General features: G+C 44.6%; 1 protein-coding gene and 1 long non-coding RNA gene across 3 annotated transcripts in view; one reads left to right on the top strand and one right to left on the bottom strand.

Moving 5' to 3' along the window:
- Stx8 (syntaxin 8) overlaps nucleotides 1-27,626 on the bottom strand; it is a 272,462-nt gene that overhangs the window by 106,150 nt on the left and 138,686 nt on the right. The gene's annotated exons all lie outside the window — the stretch shown is intronic.
- LOC134474459 (uncharacterized) lies at nucleotides 8,275-12,621 on the top strand. The gene is made up of 3 exons (XR_010045354.1): nucleotides 8,275-8,507; nucleotides 8,860-9,021; nucleotides 12,248-12,621. It is a non-coding gene; the product is annotated as an uncharacterized LOC134474459 (long non-coding RNA).

The raw sequence follows: 27,626 nt of genomic DNA, 5'->3' as shown, positions 1-27,626 counted from the left end.
ACTTTATTTTTTAAGGACAGAAAGAGAGAGCCAACAAGGAGATGACGGGAAACCCAGAGATCACAGAACATTAGCGAGGCAGTCCCAGGAGAGCAAAAAGCAGGTCAGCTTCCAGGAGCAGAGAATCCAGCGCTTCACACACAAGGTCGGTGCTTGCCGCCTCCAGCCCAGCTGAGAGAAATGCAACCCACCTTACTTCAGTCGTCAGCTAGCACTGCTGGAACCTTGGTAGGAGCTCAATGCAAAGAGGAGGGACAGAAAGGGGGGGCTGGGGGCCAGGGATGGTGAAGTCCTGGTGCTGGGCGTTCATCGCCGTAGCAACAGCACATCATGCCCAGAAGGGACTTCAGCACAGGTCTCTCACACTGTACTTTCAGACTACACACTGTTAGCAAGAGTGGGGGAATAACCACAGCGGGAGCACCCCAAAGACTTCGCTGCCTGCATCACCCCTGCTCAGACAGCCAGAAGGTCCCCAGTCTGAGACTATAGAGAAAGCAAATCCCCAGGCTTTAACATGGTGTGCTCTGTGTGGAAAACCATGCGTCACAGCACAAGAAGCTACATTGAAACTGCCCTAAAAAGTGCATTTGGAATTAATCTCAACACTATACAACCAACCAGTATCTCAGGGCACCTCATCAAGAGAAGGTGACTTATTTAGAAAACCTCACACAAAGCAGAAGAAACATCTCTCCCAACAGATGCACAGATCTCTCTACAGACACACAGAAATATGAAAAAAGAGAAAGACATTTCCTGTAGTTCCTAACTCTCTAGTAAGTGACTCCAAAGACATTAAACTGGATGAAATGCTTGGCAAAGAACTCAAAACAATGATTTTTTAAAAGCTCAATAAATTCCAAGAAGTAACAAGTAAACAGCTTAATGAATTAGGAAGGATAATGCAGATATGAATGAGTAGTTCAATAAAGAGATTTTGAAAATGAACCAAACAGAGACCTTGGAAATGAAAAGCTCAGTTACATAAAAGTCTCAGTTAGAAGCCTCAGTAGATTAGATCAAGGGGAGAAAGAGGAGCCTGATGACGTCACAGTCAGGCAGGAACAAAGAAAACACAAGGAAGAATACAAAGAACACAAGATCCCTGCGACACCACTAAGAGCCTAAACACACACATCATCAGAAGACACGACAGAAAACAGCTAGACTGAAGGTGGAGAAAACCAGCTCAGTGAAACAGCAGAACAGTTTCCAAAGCTTGGGAAAGACCGAGACCTTCAGATCCAGGAGGCACACAGAACCCCAGAGACATGACCAGAAAAGAACCTCTCTGTGATGTATTACAGACAAACTGCCCAAAGTACATGAAGAGATGCAAGGAAAAAAAATGCAAGAAACACCAAATCACATTTAGTGGCAAACTATCAGAATAACATAAACTTTCTCAGCAGAAATTTAAAGGCCAAGAGAAAACGGAATAAGGTATTTGAAGTCCTGAGAAAACACACCTGCCAACCTGGATTACTACATCCAGCAAACTAATCCTTCAGAATCAAAGGAGACTAAGACCTTCCAAGACAAGGATAAACTAGGGGAACTCATGACCCCTAAAGCAGCATCACAGAAGGTACCTGCAGTCCTACAGAAGAGGAGGAGGAGGAGGAGGAAAGGCAAGCGTGGGAACTTGGGAGAGAATGAATCTCATTAGAAGAATACATGAGTAAAAACTAGGAAAGAATTATACATTACTAATACAGTAAACTGTTAAACTTCCAGGACAAAAAAGAGTGGGAAAAAATAAACAGAATACTGACAACAACCAGAAGAAAAATAATAAAATTATGGGAAAAAACACATACCTTTCAATAATAACCCTAAATATAGTCTCAATTATCCAATTAGCAGCTGCAGATAGTCTGACTGAATTAAAAACAAGACCCAACAGAGTCCTGCCAACAACACGTATACAGACTGAAAAGTAAAGGAATGGAAAATTATATTCCAAGAAACAGAGTCTGGAGCAGGAGTAGGATACCCACATCCAGCAAGACTTCCAGCCAGAGTCAGCCAGAAGAGACCAAGAAGGCTGTTGCATCCTGATAAAAGGAACAGCCATCAAGAAGACATAACTGCTTCGTACACTGAACATTAGCGCACCTGGTTTCCTGCAAAAGCCCTTCTTTGACACAAAGGGGTACATTGGTCCCAAGAGAATCACAGTGAGTGAGTTCAACAGCCCTTTCTCATCAACAGACAGGTCTTTTTGGCAAACAAACAAACAAAACCATCAGTGTCAGACTAAACCATAAAACAAATGGGCTTAACAGACATACACAGAACGCTCCATCTGAAAACTACAGAATACACATTCTTTTCAGCAGCTCATGGAATTTTCTCTAAAAGGGTGTGAAGTAACATGCAACAAATATAAAAAGTGAAATAATTTGTGGCATCTTATCAGATCACAGCTAAAGAAAACTAGGTATCAATAGTAACAGAAACTACAGAACCTGTACGAATCTGCGGAGACTGAACGATTCACTTTTGAACTGTCAGTGGATCACTGAAGAGAGAGGGGAGACTTAAAAATGAAAGCAAAATACACCAGAATCCACGGGATAGCAAAGGCAGCTCTAAGAGAGACGCTCATGCCGTGGATGTCTATTAGAAACCCAGAGATCCTGCCACAGCACGGCCTCCCGATGCATTTCAAGCTCCCAGAAAAACAAGAACAAACCCATAGGAGGAAAGAAATAATAAATACCGGAATTCAAGTGAATGAAAGAGGCTAAAAGAACAATGAAAGGAACAACGAAATAGTTCTTCACAGAGATTGAGAAAACAAATCTTAACCTTAGCTAAAGTTGAGCTTTTTCTAACCAAGAGCAAGAACCCCCTCGCTCCCCCAAAGAGCCAAACAGCAGGTAACAGATACCCCTGAAATTCAAAGAATCGGATCGAACTCACGACCGCACACTTGCAAGGCAGGCGCTCACACCACTGAGCTAAATCCCTAGCTACATCTATATCCTTGATGAACATGGATATAAAAGTCCTCAAAAAAATACTGGTAAATTGAATTCAACAGCACATTGAAAAGACCAAATACCGTGATCAAATTGGATGTCTTGCAGGAACACAAGAAAGGTTCATGTTTTGAATTGATTCAGGGCCCTGAGGCAGTTGGGAAGGGGAACCAAAGACCCAAAAGACGACTTCCAGAACTGCTGTGGGAAGTGCTAGGATGGATGGAGTAAGTTTGACGTGAATGGGAGTATTTTGAGATGGAGATTAACAACACGTCGTGTACTATAATACATGCTATAAACATTTAATTTTTACTGTATTTTTGATATCTCATGTTACAAAGAAATGGAGTCAGCACACAAAAGAGCTACCTGCATATGCATTTATTGTACACTATTCACAGTAACAAAGACATGGAATCAGCTCGGGTGCTTGTGAACAGGTGAATGGATAAAAAAATGTGGTATAAATATATATATAATGGAGTATTACCTAGCCACAAAAAAGAATGAAATCATGTCATCTGCAAGAAACTGTGTGGAACTGGGGCATCAAGTTAAACAAAACAGATCAGACACAGACAATTATCATACATTTTCTCTCACACAGAAACAAAGAAAAAGAATGACCTCAAAGTAATGACAGACTATTACAGTAGAAGGGGACTGGGGGCGGGCGGAGGAGAGGGAGAGGGGGAAATGAAGAATCAAAGAGCCGATAGATAGGATCAAAGCACGGTACATGCATTTGTGAAAATGTAACAGTGAAATCACTAATTTGTGCAATTAATATACATTAACAATGATAAAAAGGTGCATCAATTACTTAAGAGCAGAAGAAGCCAATAAGTGGAAGCACTTTTGGCACCAAGAAATGGGGGAGGCTTTACGAATGAGGAGGAGCAGGCTAGAAGGAATCCAGAAGATTGCTAGAAACAGAACATCGAGGGCAATTTTAGTGAGGCTCACAAGGGAGCTGTGGGGAGAGTTCAAACCTTGAAATGAAGGCTCAGATTAAAATGGAGAACGGTATGCTGGAACTGAGTAATGGCATTCTTGTCACACAGTTGTAAAGAATGTGGCAGCACTGGGGCCACGTCCTAGACCTCACAGAACGGAGACTTAACCCGTACGTAGTACCTGCTGTAAAAAAATATTAAAGCAACCGCAGGTGTGGCGGTGCATACCTGTCATCACGGCATTTTGGGAGACCAGAGTAGGAGGGTCGAGTCTTGAGTCTTGCATGGACAACTAGTGACAACCTGTCTCAAAATAAATAACAAAAGAGGGCTGGAAAAGCAGCTCAGGGTAAGGCCCTGTGTTTAACCCACAGTACTAAGAAAAACGAAAAAGGAAAGTAGCCACCCAGCAGGCGGAAGGTCTGGACACTGAGATCCATCAATCCATCTCTCTCTCTTTTTTATTTTTGGGTAAGATGGTTTAAAGATGATTTGAAATTTAAAACAAAGCAGAATGATCTGGGAAAAGCTTAGGCTGGTCATGAAAAGGCATGTTCGGGGAGAATGCTAAGAATAAGGCCAGGGGACCATTTACTAAAGAGTCACAGGTTTAGAAGGGTACCCAGGCGTGGCGGCACACACCTGTAATTCCAGCACTCAGAAGGCTGATGCAGGAAGCTGAGGCAGGAGGATCACGCTGAGGTCAAGCCCACCCTGAACTATGCAGTGAGACTCAGTGTCTCCAAAAAAAGGATGGGGGGAAATGGGGGGAGCCATTAGGAGAGTAGAGGAAGTCACTGCAGAGCCCCCTGAGGTAGCTTCCCATCACCAGCCCAGCCTCTCAAAGGGCAGCAAGGTGTCAAGGGTGACTCCCATGCCCTGCTGCCCAGGGCTGCCTTAGGGCCCTGCTCCCACAGCTCACCTACATGGTGTGGTTCAACAGCCCGGTCCTGGTTCAGTCGGGCCCACCGCTCCGGAAGTTTTAATCAGAAAGCCCTGGCAGCACCTACACAGTGTTAGTCTGCAGGCCTGCAGGTGCAGGGAGCTCGGCTTTCTAGGAGGCTGCGGACACCCTGAAGGCCCAGGCAGAGACGCACTGCAGGGTGGTCACTGCTCTATCAGGACAATGCCCAGTGCAGCCAGGGGATTTGCAGCACCTCAAGACCCCCGAACTCCAGCGCTGTCAGCACACACCAGCCAGGAGGACTGAAGCACAGGACTCCAGTCTGGAAGGGGTGCTGCCTGGCCTCAGCCCAGTGGTGGGGCCGGGGCTGCACCCAGGGCCTTGGAGGCCCACTCCCACGCCAGTGTGCCCAGGACATGGGTCGTGCAGTCACAGGAGAGGGCTCTCCAGGGTTAACCCTTACATGCGCCTTCCCTGCTTGAACTGACTTGGGACCAACTGGCCTTCTCTTGCCTGCATTTCTGCCTTCTGGGACGGGAACGTCTGTCCTCGCGCGGTCTCGCCGCTGCATTTGGGTAGCAGACAACTTCTCTGATGTCCCAGCTTCCCGGGTGGAGAGAACTTGCTTTACTTAAGATGCACTGTGCCTGAGGCTCATCCGTATCTCGCATCAGACTAGCCTTCTCCTTTCCTTTCCTGCTTTCCACGTGACTTTTCCACTGGTGCCGGAACAAGACTTTGGGGTGTTTGGGTGGAATGAGTGTACTTTTCACGTGTGACAGACATGATCAGGGAGCCAAGTGCTGTGGTCTGAATGCATTCGCCAAAAGCTTATGTGTTAGAACCTTAATCTCCAAATTAAGAAATGGATGACATTTGGAGGTGGGACATTTGGGAGGTGATCAGTGTTAGCGGAGCCACAGGCTGTGGGCCATCACAGCAGTATGAGGTCAGAAGAGAGGCCAGGCTTACGCTCTTGTTCTGTCTGTGCCGTGCTATGACCCAGAGAAAGGCCCTCGCCAGACATGACTCCTTAATCTTGAAAATCCCAGCCTCCAAAATGTACGAAATTTCTTTTTTATAAATTACTTAGACACTGGTATTATTTTATGGCAATAGCAAATGAGCTAAGCTCTTTTCTAAACATTGGCAAAATTCTTTTCATATAACTGCAATATTCAAGCCTCCCACAAAACACGGTATCATTTGTACTTTCATGTAGCTACTGGCTTCAGAGTTACAACTTCTCATGGTAACAAAATACCCATCACACTAAATAACCGCTCATTAAAGAACAGCACTTTTTGAATACTGAGAATGTCTTTCTTATTTCTTAATGAGTCAATGAGTTCTTTATTCCACTATCACTTTCATTCTTATTTTTATATTAAAAAAGTTCGATTATGACTGCTTTATGAATTTTTTTTGTACCAGGAATCAAACTCAGGACCTTGCACTTGCCAGACAGACTAAGTTATATCCCTAGCTCTGCTTTATGAAATTTGAAACAGACTGCCAAAAATTTATTTTTTAAAAGGTTTACACTGCCACTGTTGGTTGGTTTGATAGAATTTATTCCACTTGTCAGTAATTCTGACCTCAGAAGGTGATTTTCTAGCCCAGGGAGCTTAAGGGACTTCCCGCCCTGCCGACCACAGTTACTAAGGTGGGAATTCCCCTAACCGCAGTCTAATAAGAGCAAATTAAACACAGCTTTCAGAGTATAGGCTATGAAACAACCAGCTGATTATTTCGGATTCCTGACAGTTGAATCTCCAAAGAGAAACTGATATCTTGTTTCCTGGCAAGCATTCGCGTTTTGTTTCCAAGAAGGAACTTACATTTCTATCATGTGTTAATTTAAGATACCCACTGCTACTCCAACACAGAGGGAAACAAATGGATGGATACAAAGTGAACAGAAAACTGACAATCAGAAACAGTAACAAAGCCGCATGACATCAAAATATTGGGCTCTGTTCAGTTCATGTGTCCATTTATTGGCTGGATCACTTGTAGGGTTTTGCTGCTGCTGTAAAGTTTTTTGAATTCTTTAGATACTCTGGATATTAATCTGTGGGAAAAGCAGCTGGCCAAAAGTTTCTCACATTCTGTAGACTATATCCTCACGGTTGTTTCCTTTGGTATAAAGAAGCTTTCTTATTTGATGTAATGCTATTTGTTGATTGTTGCTATTATTTCTCAAGCTACTAAACCCCTATTCAAGAAACTGTGGCCACTTCCGATGTCTCGAAGTGGTTCCCCTTTATGTTTTCTTCTAGCCGTTTTCCAGTTTTGGGTCACATACTTACATCTTTGACTCATCTTGAATTGATCATGTTGTGATGCAATCCACAGTAAGTAAACTAGGGAAATAGCCTCGGTACCTATCCACTCAAGACAATGGGGTGCAAACACAGCGGAGTATTATTCAGCCCTAAAGCAAGTGTGATCATGCCATTTACCAAAACATGGATGAAACGGGGAACACGTTAAGTGAAATAAGCCAGACTCAGAAAGACAAAGGCTGCGTGTCTTCTCTCATATGCAGAACCCAGAAAGAAAAAATAAAAATAGACATGGAAGAGGTCCTAGAGGAGGTGGCCAGGTGGAAAGAGGGTAACAGGAACAGAAATGATCAAAGTACATTAACCGTGTGAATCAGTCAAAGTGAAACTCACACTGCACACCCGAGATGCACAAGGACACAGAAAAACACCAGGCTCCACCTACATTTCACAGTTACCTCAATTCCAGCTGCGATAAATTCTGTACAAAGCACAGCATTGCTGTGTATTTCCAGAGAAATCGGGTGCCTTTTTAAGCTCATGATGGACTCCCGAGGTTGTAGAGTCATTATGTTATCATGCCTTTCTTCAATATTATAATAACATTTTAGAAATGTTAAGATGCAGTAAATAAAGAGTTTTCTTGAAGATATTAGTTTAATTCTTCCTAGTCCTTACCTTTTTGGGGGGTTACTGGGAATCAAACTCATGACCTTGCACTTGCCAAGCAGGCGCATGTGCCACTGAGCTAAACCAACCCCCTGTCCACTTTTTTTTTTTTTAAATACAGGGTTTGATTATATAGGTCAGCCTGGCCTTGAACTACTATGCAGCCCAGACTGGCCTCCTGCCTCAGCCTCCTGAGTGCTGGGGTTGTACGTGTGTGCCACCACACCCAACCCTATTCCCTATATTTGAATCCATAGTAAAAATGATCAGTGGATACCAAAAACAGGAGTGGGGAATAGTGACCTCTAATCGTGTATACTAGGGAGAGATGTCAAATATAGTACATAGAACAGGGCAGAAGGGAAGACTGATCTTTAACTCAACAGAGGGACGGTGCTAACCCACCACAGCACCCATGGCAGGGACAGTTGGAGGGAAAATCACGCAGACTCAAGCAGAGCCAAACCAATCAGAGCCCAGGAAATGCCCCTGCCTGGGAGGAGCGTCCCTTGGCCTCCCCTGCTTGCACCTTACGAAGCCCAGCTGGGCCAGGCGAGGCAGACAGCACAGCCTCCTCCTTTGTTTCCTCCTGACCGAAATCCTCGGCTCTTCAGCTGGGCCTGCACCGCGCAGCAGACACTGCACAGCCTCGGAACCTTTCCCCACTCCTAAGCAGACACGCACGTCTGAGTACACGGTGAGTGACAGAACATCAGGAATAAACAGAGAGCTCAGGATAAAGGCAAATCTGAGCATCCTTCCAAGAACCACCTCTCTGTCCCTCCCCGTCCACCTGAGAAGTCAAATTCTGTCAGGAAACGGAGACAACTTGAAACACTCTGGATTCACTCATTCACGCTGCTAAGAACTGAGTCCAGGGGCTTTTTACTGCTGAGCTACATGCGCTCCTGGCTGTTTGACTTTTTCTGTTTTGAGACAGTCTTGCTAAGTTGCCCAGGCTGGGCTCCAAACCGCAATCTTCAGCAGAGTAACTAGGATTATGGGTATATGCCACCCTAAGAAGTTTTTTGTTTGTTTGTTTTTTAAAGTAAGATTCAAGAAGACTCTAAATGCAACGAGGACTGAGAGCCACTATGGGGGAGCAACGGATCCTACTGAGGATCACTGACAACGGGAGGATGCTTCCTAAGGCGGGAATGTCGCTGCCAAAGAAGAACCACAGTGAACACAGCTAAGCCAGCTGGAGCCAGGTAAGAGGTTCGGAACATAAACTTGACTCATCTTCCAGGAGACAGAGGAAAAGAGTTAGAAAGGGTAACACATGGGAGGTTAAAATAAAAAATGAGAGGCAGGAATAAAGATCCAGGAAAACAAGAAAAAACACTAATTAGATAAAAAATAAGTTTTCTTTTAATTCATTAAGGTTTATTTTATTTTATTTTATTTTGAGACAGGATCTCCCTATGAGTGCATACTGACCCTGAACTCACCCAGCTGGCCTTAAACCCATGGCAATCCTCTTGCTGGTTTAATGCTGAAATTTTATACTTTTTATTATAAAACAAAATTCAAATACAGAGAAATTCAGAAAATATATTAATAGGTTACCTGGGTATTGGAAGTATGTGTACTTGGTTTTGGTTTTGTTGTGTTGTGTCGGAGACCAAACCCAGGGCCTTGCACACGCTAGGCAAGTGTTCTACCACTGAGTTATAGTCCTAGCCCTGTTTATCACAAAGTAAATCCTCATTTATTAATTACCTAGACCGAGGGAGAGGTAAAGACTTAAAAAATAACATCACCCTCAGTAACATCACCCTCACCCCACGTCCTCTTCTAATTATTACCTTCCTTCCTCTTCCCCTAAAGTAACTTATACTTGGACTTTTAATAATCACTCACCTTACACGTTTCTGTATAGTTTTACCATCCATAAAAAAAAAAAATCAAAGGTTCACATCATTTGGCCTCCACCCATGTAACAACTAATTCCAGGGAAGTATCACCATGGATGTTAAACATTAGGTAAACAGGGGTTGGAAACCAGTATATTCACGTCTCAAGGTCTCATCCTATGGTTACACCTCTGTAAGGTTTAAACCAGAGGCGGTGTCTCCAGATATAATAACCAAAATGTCCAGGATACAACCCAAAATTAGAACGCATACGAAGAACCGAGAAAACCTCCTAGTAGCAGAAAAGACAGTCAACAAACGCAGTGCTAAGATGCCGTGATTACTGGCAAAAAGAGGTCAAAGCAGCCATAATAAAAGTGGGTTCTGATAAGTAATGCTGAATACTCTAGAAACAAATGCAAAGGTAGGAAGCCTCGGCAACAGAACAAAAGAGACAGAGAAGAACCAGACACACGTTTTGGAACTGAAAATCAAATAACCAAGTAAGAAAACTCTACTGATGGGGTCACTAGCAGCATAGAGATGACAGAAGCAGGAGGCAGTAAACTGGGATAAATAAAAATTACTACGTAAACAAGAGAAAAGAGACCGAGAACATAAAAGTAAATAGAGCTTCACTGGCCACAGGACAGTGAGAAAATATCAAATATTTATGTCATCAGAGTTTTATAAGGGACGGCAAAGCGTGCAGGGCAGCAAAAGTAGCTGAAGAATTAATGGCTGAATTTTGCTAAATTTGACTGAAAACATAAACTTACATGTGAAAGGATCTTAGCAGATCCAAACAAGATAAGCATAAAGAAATCTATTTCCAGACACATCATAGCCAAACTATGCACATTAAAGACAAATCTTGACTGGAACTAAAGAAAATTACACAGTGCTAGTAGGGAACAAAGATTTCAAACACGGTAAACTTCTCATCAGACTCTGCAGAGGCCAGCAGGAAATACAACAAGGCCGGAAAAGGCTCCAACAACGAGGAGAAGGCCACCAATACAGAGCTGCAGCTCCAGCCCACGCTCCTTTAGGATGGAGGTAAAACCAGCACATTCTCAGGGCTGGGGTGTAGCTCAGTGGTGCAGCACTAGCCCAGCACGCATGACTCCCAACACTGTAACAGAGATACAGACATTCGCAGATAAAGAAGCAGAATACTAAGAAAACCTGTTTTCAGCAGATCTACTCTAAAAGAATCACTCAAAATTCCTCGCAAGAGTCCAGCACCAGCAGGAAACCTGGGATATTAAAAAGGAGGAAAGAGCAAAAGAAACAGTAAATATCTGGAGGAACGTTTTCACCAGTTGACTTATTTATAATACATCCTACAGCTAAAAGCAGCGCTGATACCGTCCACTCCTCAATGTACATGAGTCTTCTATTACAAGACGGCCGCAAAGGGAGGAGGGCGGCAGTGTGTCTACACCCACTGGGAGAGCTCAGTGCTCACTAAGCAGACTGCAACATTTTAAAGAGATTTCTAGTAACCACTGAAACAATTTATAAAAAGGGACACTGGAAAATACACATTAAAAAAAAACTGCCCTGCATCCTGATAGTGATGGCAGTTACACAAATCCATGTAGGTATGAGAATTCTCAGAATTACACACAGACACACACACACAGTTTTTTGCATACTGATTTTAAAACTGTTCTTTAAAGAACACAGACAGGTACAGGTGAAGACCAGCACCCAAAGAACAAGCAGAGAGAAAACATGGAAGCGAGGAAGCGGACGGAACCGAACCAGGGCGACCCGGCCAGCAGGGCGCGCAGTGCGGAGGGCGGCATCTGCCGTGTCTCCTGGGCCGGCCGCTGGACAGCTGATGGTGACTGGGGCAGGAGCTACGCTGCTCCGGGCGTGGGAGAAGAGGGAGGGCCATTTGCCCGCCTTGCAGCAGAGAATGCCTGCCAAAATGTGGGGAAGGGAAGCCAGCCAGACTAGACTAGTGCATTACTAAAAGCTCACAGTATTTAAAACCATAACAACTACTAATATTTACTGAAAACCTGCCATGTGCTAAGTAATGGTTTCCCAATCTTGAGATGTATATGGGTGGTTATGACGCTTAAAAATATTCCTCTACATTCTTTCCTACTAACTACTGTATTTAAATCATTTGAATAAAGATAAATACAAATATTGTTTATGTATATGGCTCTTTCTAGTATCAACCAAACAAAACAAAACAACCAAGAGCTAGGGGTGTGGCTCGTTTGTAAAGCACCTCTCCAACATACAGAAGGTCCTGGATTCAAATCCTAGCACCACATTCGTCCATCCATCAGTCTATCCACCCACCCACCCTAAAATCACCAAACTAAAATTCTCCTTCATAATAATTTAATGTTGACACATAAGACTTGTTTTGTAAACACTAAATTGCTGCTCAAAACATGAATACAGCACAGGCTAAAGTACAGGTCCTTTGAGATTGCCCTCTATTTTTTATTTCAACTACAGAGTTATCCTTTACAGCTTGGCTACTGACAAGCTTTGGCACTGTCTTGGAGAAAACACATTACTACATATTAAATATAGTTTCTTCTCTCATCAGCCAAGAACTACTTGGATCCAGGAGCGCTTGACACACAAACACCAAGTGAGCTGGAGGCACAGCACGACAACCCAGAGATTACCACCCAGAAGCCTTTTAATGGATAAATATTACCATCGTCATCAAAACACAAAAACTCTCGATGGCCACAAAAGGCAAATCACAGAGCTCAGGGAAGACGTCCTTTGGCTGTGTTTGAGGAAATGGAGCTGAAAGTGTTGCACACATTGTGTGACTCGGGCACTGAAAGGACCTAGGGTGGGCGTGTCGGGTGAGGACCTCAGTTTTCCTAGACCTTCCATAAAAAGTTTATTTTTAAAAATGTCAGTCACACCAGAATCCTTGGTAAATAAGGTCACAAAAGCAAGAATAAAAGCAATAACAAAAAATTCACCGTCCATTATTTGAGAATATTAGAATCCTGATGCTAATGTGCTTGGCTCTGGTTGAAATGATTTAAAGATAACCAGCATGTGTTCCACGGCAACCTATATGCAGGAAGAAGCCCACGAGATATCACATGACATTTAGAAAGAGACAAAACTACCGAGAATAAACCAACCCGTTCCTGCCAGGAGTTTGGGAGGAGGACAGAGGGAGGAGGAGGCGTCACATGGGAGTGTTTAGGACAATAGAAATATCTGGTATGACACTGTAGTGGTGGAGAGGTGACATTAGACATCTGTCAAAACTCATATGTTACAGTCAGTGCAAACAATGGGCTTTAATGTATGTTATTTCTTAAAGCCTTTTGGGAGGTTTGGGGGCTCCAGGGGGATTAGAGCTTATGATAAGAGCATCTAACTATACTATAAATGTATGAAACAGTATCCCTGAGAGAGGGAGAAAAAACCAGCGCAGACTTAGGTAGGTCTGAAAAAAACAGCAGCAGCTTTAAGCCAAGACAAAAGGGACTCCCTGTAAGCACGGAGTTCCAGCTGACTACATTTCCTTGAGGTACGGGCTGAGAATTCTCATACCACTATTCGGGGACCGGCAAACTGAAAGTTACGGGAATAAAAGCAGATCACAGGAGCCAAACTCTCCCCGGGGGAGAGGACGTTTAGGGACAGCCGGGGGGAGGCTACAACATGGTGGTGATGGAGCTGAGCGGAGGCATCAGTGGGAACTCAGGCTCGGCTTCCAGCAGATGCACGGCTGTGTGGGCAGGCACAGGTTAGTGAGTCAGCCTTTGCTCAGGAGGAAGAAGCACACTTAGTGCCTAATCCTGATTTCCAACAGCATCCTCCTATAAAAAGCCAGGACTCCTTGGAGACATGGTTGATTCTAGAACCGAAGCAGGGACCACAGGAGAGGAGCCTGAAGTACCTTGCGCTGCAGACAGGAAGGAAGCGCTTTAAAAGCAAGTCAGACACTGGCGGGGAGGTGAGGAGGAGCGCGGAGGCTGAAGGCTCTGCAGGGCCGAAGGTGGATAATCGTCATCAAATAGAAATCAAACAGATAGTCTGCGGTCAAAATCCAGACTATAAAATAGATATTCATTCGCCCGTACAGACATAAGCGTGTGACTGAATCAATCAATCCCGGAGAAAGGAGAGACGCCTTGTAAGCGGAAAAACAGGACCTGAACTGCAGCCTGCTGTAACCAAAGGCTGTGTCACAGGTTTCAGAAACAAAAGAGAGACTGTGGCACTCAGGACTGCATTGTTTGTTGTTCTGTTTTGTGTGAAATATGAGATCATTCAAGTGGCCCTCAGGAACGGCTTCCAAAATAGTTAAATTAATATTTAATTATTATTTACTAAAATGAACACAGTCACTTATGAGGCCAAACTTATGATTCAGTTGGGTGTTTCTGTATGCTATGTATTCTCCAGTATCTTGGAGATTTTCAGAGTCAGGAGAATGATTTGGATCATATAAAACTAAGAATGGAATCTTAGGTTCATCTGTTATACAAATGTACAGTTGTTACTTTTTGGTGGTGATCATGATTATCTAACAGTAACAGTCAACTATGAGCCAAGGTCACTGGCTACTTTCCCCCCACAGTTACACCTCGACTTTATCACCCGAGCTTCTCAAAGGGTCTCTCAGGGAACACGGGCACCCAAACCACCAGAATCCTGTTCCCTTCGGAAGACAGCTCATGCCTCAGATCTGACAGGATTGGTCTGCTTAAGAAATGCCCTTCCTCTGGGACGCGGACATGCCAACAGGATGACAGCCCGCCTTCCTCTCTATGCTGCTGTTACTGAACACTCACCGGGTGTCTAACTTCCTACACTAACACGAACACAACATGTAAATTCTGAAAGAGGCCATGAGGGATTGAGAAAGTCTTGGACATTACTTTCGGATCCTTCCTCTCACACAACAAAATAAACTAGTTTTTCTTAAAATTCAGAAAACTACATTGTTTATTTCCTGTGTGTGTGTGTGTGTGTGTGTGTGCGCGCGCGCGCGCGCGCGCACGTGCATGTGTGTGCTGGGGAATGAAGTCAGGGCCTTGCACAAACTATTACTCCGCGTATTAGGGTCTAGACTCTGCTTTCATCTGATGTCATACAAACGAAGAACTTTTGAAAAGTATGTAGCACGATGCTGGCATAGTTAGCACTGCAGCTCTGGATGACCTCATCTGAACTCCACCAGTCTTGAAAAGGAGACAGGAAAACTGCCAGCCACTGTGCCCACCCTGATGGTGTAATGTGTTCACGGTACCTCCCCAGCAAGCGGCAGAGCACAAAAAGATGTGGTCTCCAGATTCCAAGCCAGACGCTGTGCTCAGGACTCCTGCGCTCAGGTTTCCAATTTCAGGTCTATGTCTAACTCCAGACTAAACACGGTCTGCATTTTTCCCATTCCACAGGAACATCACCTTGTCTTCTCCATTTTCCCTTTCTTAAAGACCTGAAGAAGCCCAGGTAGTGGCTATCACTTAGGTCCTCAGAGATTCAGTACCATGACATCTGCTCATCAGAAAACTGGTTAACCATGTCCTCTTGTTTTAAAACAAAACAACCAAGAAATCTGGGTTGGAGAATAGCTCAGTGGGAAAGCGCTTGCCTAGCATGTTCGAGGTCTAGGGTTCAATTCCTAGCACTGCATAAGGAAAAAGAAAAAAAAAGTCACACCAGCAACACAAAAAGAAGAAATATTTCTCCTTTTAGGAAAAAATGCTCCTCCTGTGCAAAAAGATTGCCTCTCTTTTTATCATCCCGTGGAAACGTTTTTAGGTGCAGCAGAGGGAAGGAGGCCAGGCCAGTGTCTTCCTGAAACAGGTGTTTACAGCACGTCTCTCAGAGCTGCATCTTGTGCAGTATACATTTGTACACCACCTCGTTTATACAGTAACTTACTCTGTTCCACCACTGATTCTTAGGTTTCCCGTTAAGCAACCCAAAAGTACTACATGAACTACACTACACCAAAAGAACAGTGTACTGTGTTAAAGCAATGCTGATTTGCTAACATCCCAGTTGTACAAAATGCATTCTGTGCTAGCGACCGATGTACCGCCTGCAGCTCTGAACTTAACCTCCAGCCCGTCTGCACTGAGGGCCGAACGCTCCACTTCTTTCTGCTTTGCAACCAGCACAGTATCAAGCTCTCAGCAGCGGGCAGTCGGAAGGGCTCCCACAGGATCTAGGGTGCAGTGGTGACTACGGATGTGCGGGACACCTCGGGGGCTCCTTCCTGACCACGAGGCCAGAGCAGACTTGATGAGCTCACAGCTCCGGCCTGGTCCCCACCTTGCCACAGCCCTCCTGACGTGCACATCCCATCCCCCAGTGCTCACAGCTCCTGCTGGTGAGCCAGTACCTCCTTCTGCCGTGGGCAGATCGGCCCACCCTGGCTTGCCTCGTGCCCCAAAGGATGCGTGCTGTGCACCGGGCAGCTCGGGGTTCCCCATCTGCCAGCCTCAGCTGCCCTGCCTGAAGAGCAGAGTTTTCTGCTTCCTGTGACTGGGGACTAGTTCTGGCCAGAGCAACCCTGGAAAGCTGGCCGGTGTCCTCGGGCTGTGATCGAGGCTACACACACCTCTCCCAGTGAGGTCTGAATGCCAAGGAAGGGCCTGTGTCCGGCACGCTGTGCAGCCGAGGCCGTGGGTGCGCACAGTAACAACGGGGCGCTAAGTGAAAGCCAGCCTGTTGAGGGCTGTCACCAACCCCCGCCCCATTTCTCCGGACAGTCAGCACCCAGAACCCTTCCAGCAGATGCTCGCTAAAACGGGAGATGCCAGGACTGTTCTGGGGAAATGGAACAGGCCAAGAGAAAGAGTGCTTCTTTTGGTATTTGAACTTCTTGTAATACAATGGTTGGGGACCCCAATGCTGTCCTAAACTGAAGCGCACCACTTCAGACCACACAAAGTCCTCCCCATCAACTTCTGAACGCCTGAGTTTTAAATGAGGACATCTGGCCAAGAATCAACAGATAGTTGAGAAAAGTTTCCCAAAAGATGGAGGTGGGGACTCAGAGGACACAGCCTGTACAGTCAGTCAGAGAGTCAGTCAACCTTCTCTCTCTCTCTCTCTGTCTTTCTCTCTCAATCTGTCTCTCTCAATGTGTCTCTATTTCTCTCTCTTAGAGATAACACAATATATCCACCAGATTCAAACAGAAAGATACAAACATGTATGCAAAGATGCTTTCAGAGAAGAAGAAAGCATTCTTAGAAATTAAGTAGGTAATGATAATTCTTGACTGTGGTAAGGGTGACGTGGAATCTGTACATGATAAAGCTGTATACTCCCAGAATACCAGTGTCAAATATCTGGTCTTGATACTGTACTATAATTATATAAAATGCAATCACTGAGGAAAACTAGATGAGACATCTGTCAATTTTTGCTACTTTCTATAGATCTGTAATTATTTTAAAATAAAAAAAATTTTACTCTGTTATTGGGTTCTGAAAGCCCTGTAATGCTTTCATTCTCTTGAATGGTTTTATACTGTTTTGTTATGTTTGATACTATCGTATATGAAATTATGCTCAACTATTTCAAAGAAAGAGGCATGATGGTAGTTACTGTTAATTATGGGTTGTCTTGTGGTAAAATGCTGTGTTGCTTGCATTGTTCTGATCTGATCTGCTTTGTTGTACCCTCTTTTGTCTTAATCTCTTTAAAATAAAAAATAATAAAAAAATGTTTTAAAGAGGGTATTCACACATGTATGGAATTATTGGAAAACAGAGTTAAAGACAATCCAGAAAATAAAGCAATGACAAGAAAAAACTGTACACAGGTGTATGTTTGTGTGTGTGTGTGTGTGTATTTAGTGCCAGGGATGGAACCCAGGGCCTCGGGCATGCTGGGCAAGTCTCTACCACTGAACCGCACACCCAGCTCCAGGTGGGTGGTGGTAGTGATGTTTTAAATGGAGAAATCAATTTGGAGGCTGAACGCTGACAAAATACACAGAGAGATAAAAAGAAGAATAAAATCATACAGAAGACCTTAAGAAAATAATCCAAGAAAATTTCCCAGAATTTAAGGACATGAGTTTCCAAGTTAAGAGAGTATTAAGTGCTCCCAGCAATAAAAGGAGAAAAAAAAAGTCATACCCCATCAATATGAAATTTCAGAACACTAGACAGGAGCAGAAGATTCTCAAAGCTTTCAGAGAGAGAGGAGAAAAAATAGCTCAAATACAATGGAGATCAGAATAGCAGGCTTTTCAAAAGCAGTATTGAAAACAGAACAATGCCTTCACAATTCTGAGAAAAACTTTTAGCCTAAATGCAGTCACTCTTTCAATCAAGCATAAAGGGAAAATATAGAGATTTCCAAACATGCAAGGTCTGAAAATGTTTACCTCCATTCCCTTTTCTGTAGAAGCACACAGAGAATGTGTTCCACCCAAAATATGCATGGAAAGAAAGAGGAAGACTTGGAATACAGAGATCAATAAGGTTCATCAAAGAGAGGCAGGGGAGAGGCAGAGATGCCCCCAGGAAGTTAGGTAGTTCCCTGGGTATAGTCTGTCCCGGTTGGAGCAGTGAAACAACGGAGTGCAGGATGGAGTCCCCACTCGAAACATGGAACCGGCAGGCAGACTCCAAACACCACCGGTATGGAGAGGAATTTCACAGTCCCAGGAGAAGGATGGAGCGGGTGATGGAGGGCTGAGGATTCAGCTCTGCGGCATAAGCACCTGCCTGGCAAGCACGAAGTCACAAGTCCGATCCCAGGTAGCAAAAAAAAAATCAAAGGAGCAAATCAAGAAATGATTTCTGACTGTAGAGGGGAAAGGTGTGCTGCATGAAATAAAATCTAGTATAGTACACCCAATAGCTCAGCCAGAAATTAAATTTACACAGCCATGTACCATGGACACTGATTCAACAGAAAATGTGAGCCATGGGGAGGGGCAAGTGTGTGTGTGTGTTGGTTTACTATAAACCATATTAACATCTTCCTTAGGAAGAAATCAGATGCCTAAGGTTGAAGTCACTAATAAATTGCAGCACATCTTAAAAACTGAATACTAAACTAGCTGTACTGTAGACAAAGAAACAAACCACTAAAAGAATCAGAAGCATTGTTTCTTGAAGGCAGGCTTTGCAATCTGGAGGCCCCATGGAGCAAACGTCTGCTTCTCCCAATTTGCCTAATTCTCATTTTCTAACTGTGCACAAGCATTATTTTGATAACAAAGAGAATTAATTGTATTTATTTTTGTTTGAGACAGCATCTTGCTTTGTAGTTCAAGCTGGCCTCAAACTCACGGTGATCCCCTTGCCTCAGCCTTTGAATGCTGGGACAACAAGTGTGCCCATCACCTCTAGCTAAGAATTAAATTTTAAAAGATTAAGTCCAAAGAACGGTAGGTGAATAATCGAGTGGGTCAATATGACTAAAACCAGGGGAGTCTTAGGAGCAATGTGCAGGTGAGGAGGACCCACTGAAGAGTTCTAAGTAAGCACAGTGATCAGAACTCCAGCAGCAGCAGCAAAAACCCAGGTATTTTTAGCAAATACCATCCTGAAGTCAAGAAAGAATGTTCTGGATACCATTTCTTTCTGTTTCTGTTTTGTGGTGCTGGAGACAAACCCAGGGCCTCCAACTTGCTAGCCAAGCACTGCATATTAGACTCCACTGGGGACAGGAATGTCACAAGTACAGTGTCCACATCAAGAATATCTTCATCCCCAGCCATCTGGTCGCTCTTTGACTAGAAACTAGCTTTCAACATAAAAAGGGCACATCCAACCAGATATAAACATTGTAGTTTTTCTTGAGGAATGCTCTCTCCTCTGGATAAAGAACCGCCTGGGTTATGAATCAGTTTTTCAAGAGTTCACCTGTATGGAATTTAACCATGTCCCAATCAGACCACCCTCGAATACAGCATCAAAGTCCTGGAGCTAAAGCTGAGGAGCCAAACCTTGGAAGTCCTGGTGCTTGAATAAAACCACAAAGCCACAGTTACTCATCCATCCCTCTACTCACAGAGGCTCTGGCCTATGTGTTTAGAAACATAGTTAATCATGTTAACTTTGTAACAACATTTTGTTACACAGCAATGACAAGTTAAATGAGAGAAAATGCACAGGCAATGTATGTGGAATCCAATGAGATACATAACAAAAAGACGGGAGCTGTTGTCCCCTCTGATCAATCAGAAATCTGTCCTCTTCCAGAAAACAGTCTGCTGTGGGCCCTATGAAGATCCAGAAGAATGACAGCTCCCAAGAAACAAGTAAGGATACCAACTAGGGAGAAAAGCCAGAGTCATGCCTACTCAAATGTACTCAAGGCTCACCCACAAATAGGAACCGAAGTTAACTCCAGGCGCCTCCCCTCACTGTCACGTGTATTCGTGACACCTGCACGTGTGGTCCTCGGCCAGCAGCAGCAGCTGCCCCTGGGAGCTTGTTAGACATGCAGACTCTCAGGCCCCTCCTCCAGTGTAACGAATCAAAATCTGCATTTTAATAAGATCCCCAGGTGCTAACCATGCCCATTAAAGTTTGGGAAGATAAAGGCGTCTCTGGCCCCTTGGTTCCCCTGCCATGTCCTGCAGGTGTAGCAACCAGGGAAACCCTGCGGGTCGAGAGCTGCCCAGATAGTAAGAGTCACTTACACAGTATGAAAGTGCAAAGGAGGACCTGGCCACTATGGATCTCCTAGAATATGTGCTGATTCCAGGACACCATTTCGGAGGAGCTTGGTTTTAGAGTAAGAACACAAGCATGAATCACAGATTTCCCTTTATAGCTGTGTATTTTTTTTAAACAAAAAAAAATGCTAAACATTAATTTTAGTTGTACTTAATTGAATAATTTCTCGGGGGAATAGTTCAGGGAGAGTTTAAAACTGCCTGTTTCCAAAAGCCATTACAAATTGGCATATACTATAATGTCACTGTGCCAACCAAAACAGTGTGCTTTAATGTCCCTGGGGCTGCCTTCGCTCCAGATGTGTTCAGAACTCCTAGTAATATAATGCAGGCAAGAACCATATTTACACGAAGTAGTATTTTGAATATCCTTTTCCAATTATCTGGAATGAGATAATAGGCCCCTAATTGGAAGCACAGAGGGGCTGGGGCAGGTCAGTGGTTCCTCCCTTATGAACACTTTTATTAGTAAAAACTGAAACAGCCTGTAGAAGAGTGAAAAAGAAAAAACAAACTGCTTTGCTACAGTTAATCATCTACAACATCTACAAACTTAGGAACTGCCACATGCTCACCTCTGATGAACTGGCTGATTTTTAAAAGCCTGATCTTGTCTTTGCCTATGAATCTTAAGTATGAAAGGACTGGGTTTGCGGGAGGGAGAGGAGGAATTCAAGGGAGAAAGAAATCCAAAACCCACTCTGGCAGGAAAACAGACAGAAGCGATGGGGGTGCAGGTGTCGCTCCCTGCCAGTCCCACCCAAGCATCTTCCTTGTCTGTTTCATGTTCCCATAAATGGCACAGAAGAGCCTGAACTCCACCGTGTTACTGGCTCAATGGCCAGCACACCACTGCCAGGGACAGTAACTTTGTTGTCACTGATTGCTAACTTGCACTCCAAGTTAAATCCACTGATAAGAAATAGTACTTTTGTTCTTGAACTTAAGCATTGTAAATAAAAATAATGTGCTGCACCCTTTTAGCTCACATTGGAAGTCTGTGCCCTTTACTATTTATTACCTAACAGAAAAGATATTTAAGTCAAGAAAGTATTTTTATGCACATCAGCACACTGTTCCGTTACAGCATGACTCTGGCCCCCAGCACGTCATAAAATGCTGCAGTGTGCCATGCAATCAGGTTTACTCGGTTATTGAAGTTGTCTATTTTCACAGATGTCACAGGGAAGCCATCTGAAAAGCTCTGCCTAACGCAGCTGTTCTGGCTGTTAGTAAAGTATACTTGGAAACCTAGTTCCTTAAAAATGTTCAGAATTGGAACAGGTTTTCCAAATATAAATTAATTACCAAATTCCATGTGTTGACAAGCAAACACTCTAATGTTTATGCTTCAACTTGACAAAGGAAATTTAAGCCTATTACTTAGAAACCTCTACAGGAAACGGTCTCCATGTATAGTAGTTACTTTATTACATTTCCCTCATTAAAATGTTTAAAAACATTTTTATCATTAAATGTAGCATGCAAAGAAAGAAAAAACAGAAGACATATATACAGTTTACCAAATAGCTGCAAACCAACATAAGTAAATAAAAAACCAGACAGTATAATTATCACACACTGTCCACAGCACTTTCAACCTTACAAAAATCGCAAGTGATGCCCTCAATAGGAAATCCACAGCGTTGACCATATGCCAGGTAGCGTGTTAGGCGCTAATCTGAATACTTGGCAGTATTATCTTCTAGTGCATTTGCTCAAATAACAACCACTACCAACTACTGAATGTTACCTGAGTTTCAAAGTAAATAAATATATAACTTTATCACTCGGACAAGGACCATTTTAACTCAATAAATCTAGCCTGGAGGTTTATGCTGGAGGCACGTTTAACAGTGTATCACTTCTGAAAGCACCACTAGGAAGGGGGTGGTGGTCAGTCACACCCAGCTGCACTCTTCTCTCTGAACTGAACAGCAGTGACTGACGCATGCGCCTCGTGTAGGCAGGATTAACCCTTGGAGTCCCCCTCTCCCTCCAAAACAAAGGCCGCGCCTCTTGGGAGTTACTTAGACCCTTCCCAGCACCTTGCTGAGTCTTATTTTTCATACTGGGATGATGGTGGGGGGGAAGCATTTCCTTCACTATGAAAACAGCAAAACCCCTGGTTGTAAGATCACTGTTCTCTTAACCACCCCCCAAAACAAAAACTAATCCACAGCTTCAAGAGATACAATTTTATTTCATTAATCAGGAAGTCTTCAAGCAAACTCGTTTATAAGAGTCGCAGAAGCAGTTCAGCCATGTCCACCTGACACATCAGAACACTCCCGCATGACAGAGAGGCAGGCTGGGATGATGCTAAACCATATCAGAGCAGGGTCGCTTCCTCGCTGGTTCCATTTCTACTGGGACCGGAGGAAGAAACCTAAACCAAGATGACTCGGCCCTGTAAGATGGCTCATCGGAATGTGAAAAGAAAATACTAACATTTGTATTCCTTCTACACACAGGCCCTCTACGTCACACACTTCTTAATCTCAACTTTTTACAATTTCTGCTTTTAAGAGCCACATAATACAGAGAATAGTAGTATATGTGATTTTTACGCAAACACAACTATTGAAACAATCCCAGTTCGACAGGGGTTTGAATTTAAGAAGTGCCAAACTTCACCCCCAGTGTGTGCCGTGCCCGCCCCACCCCCCAACCTCCACTGGGCCCACATTTGGAGACAAAGTCTTGCTAAACTTCCTAGGCTGGTCTTGAACTTTCCATCCTCCTGCCTGAGCTCTTGTATGTCTGGGCCGACAAGCATGAGCTACTCTGCCCAACTGCTTTTGGTGCTTGGCGCTGAGGATTAAACTTGAGGCCTTCTACAAGCTCCAGTAATGAGTTGCTAATTAGTAATAATGAAATAGCTGGGTGTTTTAGTTAGTTATTCGTTGCTGGCACAAAATACCTGACAGCTGAAAGTTAAATGACGGGAGGTTTATTTTAGCTCAGTTTGTGGAGGTTTTAGTCCACAGATGGCTGGTTCTAAGGTAGGGCGGTGTGGCAGAAGAGGAGCAGCCCAGGCTCGGCAGGAAGGCAGCAGGGCATCAGCAAGCCTCCCTTTGCCTCGTAATTCCACTCAGGTCCTGACGGTGCCGCTCATCCAAGGTGGGTCTCCCGTCAGCCAAGCCAGAACCATGCTAAAAGCGACTAACCCAGTATCACACATCCAAAGCCATCGCCTCCCGGAATCACCCCCCCCCCCCACGCGAGAGCACACAAGGATTTCGGGCAGTGGTGGAGAACCTATGGCATACGTGTCATTTTCCTTTAAGACAGAAGATGTTAATGTATGAGTTGTTTTTTCTAAACTAAAACCTCAGAATTCAGATTTAATCGCAGTGTTGGCACTTTGCAATAAATAAGTGAACCCTAGTATGTGACTCTGTATAGACCATACCGTTGAAAGGCACACTCTGAAAACGTGAGAGAGGGGCGAGAGTGTGGGCACTTACCTAACCCCGGCTCGATCCAGCACTGAGAAAACATCAACAAAAGTGTTGGGGGCCATTAAGACTGGTGAAGACTACCTAGGAGGGAATGCAAGTACACACAAGCCAAAGGGGAGTATCTTCCGCATCATCATTCAAGAAAGTATTAAGGGGGGCTGGGATTTAGCTCAGTGGCATAAGCGCCTGCCTGGCAAGTTCGAGGTTGTGAGTTCAATCCTGGTCCCAAAAAGAAAGAAAGAAAGAATGAATGAATGAAGGTCCTAATAGTAACAAGTGAATAATCAACCCACTTGAATTGGGGGAAAGTTAAAAATTACACAAACATATAGTCTAAGAAATCAGTAAGAAAATCATATTGGGGAAAGTGGGGTGTGGGGTATGAGATTTTATATTTTACAACTTTTCTATAAATGTAAAATTAGTTCAAAATCAAATACTCAAACAGTGATTTTTAATCTTGGCAGTGAAATCTGAAAATTATTTTAAATAAAGCATTGTGGATATTAACTCTTAAAAAGACACACATACCACATTCCCCACATCCAGCTCTCCAATACATGCCACAGAGCCTCAGAAGGATGTACCAGCCTAACAGGGCAATCAGGGTTTCCCTCAGTGAGCATGCGGATGAGGAGGCAGAAGTCGGGGCTCACGGCCACGATGTGGAGCTGTGCTTTAGGTCACTCCCCACATGCTCCACGACACAGGAATTGAGGATCTTGAATCGCAGTCTTTACCTGTGTTTTCTACCTCTGGCAAGTCATTCCCTAGACTTAAAGAAACGAGTCTTGGTCCTGCGGGACCATGACCACGGTTACAATGCTTCAGACTACTCCAATGCCGCATATCTTTGTGGAATAGTTCCCGGGGAAAACAAACGAATACAAAGAGGCCCAAGAGCACCGGAATGAAGGTGGGCCTGAGGGTGACGATGGGAAGGGCACTGCCCACAGGACAGAGGGCTACGCTCAAGCCCAGGCAGCTAGAAGGAACTCACGGGAACTGGCATACACACATGCAACCATCTTTCCATTGACTCAACTAACTATCAGTTAACATCCACTCAGCTAACCGTGAAAGCCAGCGGCACCAGCGAAAGGAGCAAAAATCCAGCACAAAGTGCCGAGCGAACAGAACTAGGAAAGCAGAATCTTAACGTCACGGCTTCTCCTCAAGGGTACAAATGAACGGCCAGAGGAAGAGGTGCTTAGAGCCAGGTCCAGAGGGCCCCGAGACCAGAAGCTGCCGTTCATCTGAGGTTAGAAGTGTCACCTCCTGGCACATGCATACCTCTGCCAACCTGGGAGCTTTGTGAGCCGCACTGAGAGCACTCTGCACCTTTCTTTTAATGTTTTGTGTTAATATTAGGAGTCCACCCAACATGGACCCAGAGCTTCCGTTTCGGTGCATATTCTGCTATTACTACTGTTCCACGATGCTGAGGATTAAATCCAGGGTCTAAACATACACCTTAGCACTGAACTATATCCCCAGCCTTTTATTTTGAGACAAAGTTCACCAAGTTGTCCACGCTGGCCTTGATCTTGGCAATCCCCCGGCCTGAGCCTTCCCTGTAGCTGTGATTATAGGTTTGTTTACAGGAATTTTACAGAAGTACCATTACGGGGCATGACTGGTTAACTAACTGGCCACCGGTGTTAACCTCCAGCTCCACTTCCCTCCTGAGGTCAGGGGAGGTGCTAACCAGAGGGTTCATTCCCTGCAGAGCAGCTCCCATCCTGAAGCCCTCTAAAGGCTCCCTGAGCACATTTTATTAGCATGAGCTCAGGTATAAAACACACATTATCACTGAAGATATTTCAAAAGTTTTAGGCCCTCTGTGCCCTAGTGAGACAAAGAAAAAAGAAATTTTCTTATATCACAACCAACTAAATCAGAATTTCTGGGACTAGAAAGCAGGCATCTATGTTTTTAAAGCTCCCCAGATGTGCAGCCTATTGGAGAAGCATTTTCCTTTTCTCCTTTCTGCCTTCCTTTGTTCCTCCCTCCCTCCCCTTCTGCTCTTTTCCCTGGGATCTCACGATGTTGCCAGGCTGGCTTTGAACTCCAGATCCTGTGTCTTCAACCTCCTCAGTAAAGGATTATTCCTGGAGAAGAGTCATACATGCTTAAAATTAAAGGCAACCAAACCAAGTCAACTCCCCTGAAGTCTTAAGCCCTATGTCACTAAACCAGAATCTCTGAACATAAAGCCGAGGTGTGGGGTGACTTACCAGAGACCTGGTGCTTCTAATGTGCAAACAGGATAAGGAGGCGCACAGAAGATAAAGGCAGGTCCTGACACAGCTGGAGAGAGAGGACTGAGCTCAAGGGAGGTGACCAGGAGGGAGGTGCAAAGATACGGGGAAATTCGGGAGCCTCAGCAGACACAGTAAGGTGTCTGCCCAGAAGTCAGGAGACGGAAATGGGTTAGCACATTTCATGTGATCTGTAGAGCAAAGCTGGACGTGGTGGAGAGGCTCTGGAAGAGGACTGAGAGGAAGAGAATGCCGAGGGTTTCCCCAGGGCGTCCTGAGAACTCTTCTGTCGCCAGAGGCAGCCCCCGGCTTCAGGACTCAGCCTGGTACCTCACATGCAAACACGCTGGAATCTCCCTTCTGCCATGAAAGCCACCCTTTATTAAGTTCGCATCTTCCCTTCAAGGTCAGCGCTTCTTGGAGGTGAGCCTACAGTTCTGTCCCAAGACCTCAATCCTTACTCTCCTCATGGCTTGGGTCTAGATTCCCCCCGCAAAGCCTCATGGGCTCAAAGGTGGGGCTTTTGGGAGGTCACCGGATCGTGAGTGCATGATACCTAGTCCACGATGGGCTCGGCGTAGTCCTGGGTGTGGATAACAGACTAAGGAAGGGAAAGCGGGAAGGCTGTCTGTCCCTTGCCCAGCCCCTTCGCCATTCTTAGAATGAGCTCCAGCTCAAGCTGATGATGGACTGAAACCTCTACAAAATGTAAGGTAAATAAAGCTTTCCCTCCTCTAACTTGTAGGGGGCTGGGATTTTGTCCCAGCAATGAGAAGGTAGCTAAGACAGCTCTCAACCCGTCAGAGCCACCCTTTAGTGCCATTATCTTAGTGACACTGTTCCTGCTGAAGACTAATAGGAGAATTCTAACATTTTCTTTCAGTGCTGAGGGTTGAACCCAGGGCCTTCCAATCCAGCTATGTCGCCAGGCCCTTTTAAACATTTAGACAGTTTTTCTAAGTCACTAAGCTGTCCACACTGGGCTCAAACTCGCCGTCCTCGTGTTTCAGCCTCCCAGAGAGCTGGGGGCCGAAGGTTTATTTTCAGTTTTCATTCCATTGAGTCCTCCGGGTGCTGGAATCTTCTCAGAACCCGGGACACGGCCATTCCTCCCTCCCCTCTCCTGGGGGCTTGTGCACTAATCCTACCAGTGTGTCCAGCTTGGAATTGTGTAGTCATTTTTATAAGCAAAATTTGTGTGTGCACAGTAAGTACATCTGGGAGTGGAGAAGGGGCCTGCGGCTTCATCAGCTTCTCAGAGGGTCCCCAATCTTTTCCACGTGAACACACATGGCTGAACCACTGCAGCAGCCCCTGACTAGTTCACCTGCCTCAGATCCTTGTATCTGCTCCATCCCTACCTTATCTAATCCAGCCCACATATTTCTGTAAGCGTTATGGTTCAGACTACACCAGAGGTCGGCAAACTGCTGCCTAGGGGCCAAACCCGGCCTGCCTCTGCCTACTAGAAATAAAATTTACATACAACAAACTGGAATACAGCTATGCTCATTCATTCATACGCTGACTAAGGCTGTGTTTTCTACCCACTGGACTAAG

Source organism: Cavia porcellus, unplaced genomic scaffold, assembly GCF_034190915.1.
Source record: "Cavia porcellus strain 051 isolate PalLab524CR breed Dunkin Hartley unplaced genomic scaffold, mCavPor4.1 scaffold_32, whole genome shotgun sequence".
NCBI classification, from domain to species: Eukaryota; Metazoa; Chordata; class Mammalia; order Rodentia; family Caviidae; genus Cavia; species Cavia porcellus.
Note: the sequence above shows the minus strand (reverse complement) of the source record. Positions and strands in the feature narration are given on the sequence as shown.